The 3,799-nt window shown below is 43.9% G+C and overlaps 1 long non-coding RNA gene across 1 annotated transcript; it reads left to right on the top strand.

Moving 5' to 3' along the window:
• Positions 1-460: 460 nt before the first annotated feature.
• Positions 461-3,282, top strand: LOC131347035 (uncharacterized). Its single transcript, XR_009203703.1, has 3 exons — positions 461-1,799; positions 2,459-2,559; positions 2,681-3,282. It is a non-coding gene; the product is annotated as an uncharacterized LOC131347035 (long non-coding RNA).
• Positions 3,283-3,799: the final 517 nt, after the last annotated feature.

A 3,799-nucleotide genomic window follows, 5' to 3' on the forward strand; every position in this document is an offset into this window, starting at 1 on the left:
TCAACCTACGAAGAAAATACAATCGCTGTTGGTCCCTAATTCAGACATTTTCCACCTGAACACTCCATGTCAAAGGCAATGTTTATCACACCACTGGACAAAATTCTGAACCTTTTGAACCTCATGTTTGTAAGTAACAACATCTGATGTTCCATACATGAGACCTAAAACAGCTGCATTATCAGATAACCTAATCATGTAATTATTACCAGTACTGCATGTACATTCATCAGTATATAAGGAACAGAACTGGAGAACTGACACACCCCTGTGGGGCACCAGTGCTGATAATCGTAGATTCAGACAGCGTCCTATTCACCCGAACCTGCTGACTGCGATTGGTCAGAAATGAGTGGAACCACTTAATAATAAAGGGATTGACATTTATCTGCTGCATTGTTTTCAAAAGAAAGTGAGGCTGCAAGGCATTAAAGGCTGAGCTGAAATCTACAAACAACAGTCTAGCATATGCCCTAGGATTCTCTAGATGTTTAGTCACTAGGTGCACTAAACTGTTGATTGCATTATCAGGGCCTCTTCAATGTTTGTAAGTGAACTGATTAGAATCTAAGTGTGGACCTACTTCTAGTTTGAATTAACTCATAATGAGCTTTTCCATGCATTTCATCACAACAGAAGTTAAAGCAGTAGGTCTAAAATAATTATTCTAGACCAAATCACATTCAACAGACAAATCATAATTGTCAAACCGTCCACACCCACATGAGGCTGGTAAGCAAACTGGACTGGGTCCAGTGCAAGTTCACCTGTGGGACCAGGTGGGCTAAAACTATTCTCTCCAACACCTTCCATGTGACATGAAGCAACCGGTCTGTAGTCTCTGAGGCCAGATAGGGGGGCTTTCTAAGGTATCGGTACTAGACAACATGCATCAGACTCAGGTAGTAGATGTACTTCAGGATACCAGAAAGCTGAGTAGCGCAGGACTTCAGAACCCTTGGACTAAAACCACCAGGGCCTGCAGCCTTGCCTTGATCAAGTCTCTCCAACTGTCTTCTCACCTGGTTGGTCGCCACAGTGAAATAAGTTGATGTGGTCAGCCCAGTGGAGGTAGGCATTGGGGGGTTGTGGTCAGGGATACTCAGCAAGCCTGTGTGATGTTGCTGTGGATGTGTATTTGGTGTCTGTGAGGATGTGAAGACTGTTCCTATGTGGGATGGACCAGCAGGGGATCGTGTGCTGAACCTTTTAAAAACACATTCAGTTCGTTGGCTCTGTCCAAGCTGTCCAAGAAGAAATGAAACCTCAGTGTCAGACAACAGACAACTCTGGAGCTTAGGGCCATTTCTCAGATCACTGACATGTTTTAATCAACACTAAAATCATTTCATTCATACTGTCTTAATAACAGCTTCCTCTCCAGGCCCGTATTTTTCCCACTTTATTTATCATCTAAAAGTGTTTATCATCAGCTGTGTATCAGTGTGAGAGAGAAAAGTCTGGTCTTTAACCGTTCAGGAGTTTTACTGTGTGAAAGAGTGACTTCAGAGTCACAGCACAGCAGAGTCAGAACTTCAGTGCATTCAGAGTCACAGCAACATAAGAAATGAAGCAATTTAGGTCTAAAAATATTTACATCCTCTAAAATATTACAGATTGGTTGTCCACATATGTTCTGGCTTAAATATTTACTTATTTGACTAATCCTTTTTTTCATTTCAGTTTACAGGTTTTAGCCTGATGACACTGGCTATCTTTAACTTAGCAGTGTTCAAGTGCTGCAGATTCTGTCAGCAAGAACCACAAGCCAACACTGGAGCAACCGCCACCAGACGAAGGTTAATAAACAACAGAGATTTAACATACTAAAGTATTTTAAGCATACTTTAAAAACTGTAAATCTTTACTCCTCACTGCTCTGAAGGTCAGAGGTCAACCTGCTGATCTCACACAGTGTCCTGTAAGGGGACATGTGTTTACTGTAGTTGTGCACTTTCATCCCTGATTGTCAGACATCCTTAGATCTCTGTTTAAGAATGTCTCTTCTTTAAGTAAAATCCTCCACATTCAGCATCAGTCAGTGAATATTTTATTATTTTTCATTATTACTCCTCTCTTTGATCAGAATCAGGATTGAATTATTTCCTTCTTTAACCATTTATCCACATTTACTCATGTTAGTAATCTGCAATAATGTTGTTTAATGTTGTCAATAACGTTGTCTACCAATGCAACTGCCTTCTAATGGTCTTAGAACATTAGGGTACAGGAGAGATACAGGACAGTGGACGTGGGTATCTAGATGTTAACTTTGAGCCACAGACACAGGAGACAGTATAGAAAAACTGTTGAGGTTTGGGAGGTTGGTGTTCAGATGAGGGAGAACAGCTGTATGTAGAACAAAGTTGTAGCTGCTTGCATCATTCCCTGAATATGAGAAGAAAAAATATGGAAAATCTAAGACAAACCTGGTTAGTGATGTATCTGTATCTTACAGGTGATGGGAAACAAACTGCTGTACAGATCACATACTAAATCTGCTCAGATGGAGCTGCTGTGCTGAATGAACATATTGTTAATCTAAACAATCACTAGAGGGTAACATAATTAAAGTGTGACAATAATGTTGTCATTATTTATATCATCATGCATTACTGAAATCTATGGATACGAGTAGCCCGAGCTCACCTCCTTAATTACCTTGTTGTTGTTCTTTCAGCTCCTCCCTGTTTTGGGTCACCAGAGTGGATCACCTTGTCCACATTTTTTATGTGGCTTTATACCGGATGCCCTTCCTGACATGACCATTCCATATAATCTGGGCTTGGGACCAAGACTGATAGTTAACTCTTCAGTGGCTGGGTTAGCTTCCTGCCTGGGAATTGAACCCTGGGAATCAGTGAGAGGGCGGGATCCCTCCACTGGACCACAAGGAGGCAATTAGTAAAGCTAATTAGTGAATTATATGAAAATAAATGAAAATTAAAATGAAGAGTAATGCTGGTCTAATCATTTTGTTAGCCGTGTTAACAAAAAACACAGAGTGACCATTGAGTGATCGATTGATTGATCTGTGGAGATCGTCAAGTGCACCAAATTCCTTGGTGTTCATCTGGTGGAGAACTTTACCTGGTCACTCAACACCAGCTCCATCAGTAATAAAGCCCAGCAGCATCTTTACTTATTAACGAAGTCTGAGGAAAGCCCATCTCCCTCCCCCCATCCTGTCTGTGTTCTACAGAGGGACCATGGAGAGCGTCCTGAGCAGCTGCATCACTGCCTGGTTTGGGAACTGGACCGTCTCAGATCACAAGACCCTTCAGGGGATAGTGAGGACAGACACACACCCCTCACACACCCCTCACACCCCACACACCCCTCACACACCCCACACACACACTCTAACACACCCCACACACCCCTCACACACACCTCACACACCCCACACACCCCTCACACACCCCTCACACCCCACACACCCCTCACACACCCCCCACACCCCTCACACACCCCTCACACACCCCTCACACACTCTCTTCCACTGCCCCCACACACCTCACACACCCCTCAGACACACCCCACACACCCCTCACACACACTCTTACACACCCCACACACCCCTCACACACACTCTTACACACCCCACACACCCCTCACACACACCTCACACACCCCACACACCCCTCACACACACTCTTACACACCCCACACACCCCTCACACACACTCTTACACACCCCACACACCCCTCACACACACTCTTACACACCCCACACACCCCTCACACACACTCTTACACACCCCACACACCCCTCACACACACTCTTACACACCCCACA

This window comes from Hemibagrus wyckioides, linkage group LG26 (genome assembly GCF_019097595.1).
Source record: "Hemibagrus wyckioides isolate EC202008001 linkage group LG26, SWU_Hwy_1.0, whole genome shotgun sequence".
NCBI lineage: Eukaryota > Metazoa > Chordata > Actinopteri > Siluriformes > Bagridae > Hemibagrus > Hemibagrus wyckioides.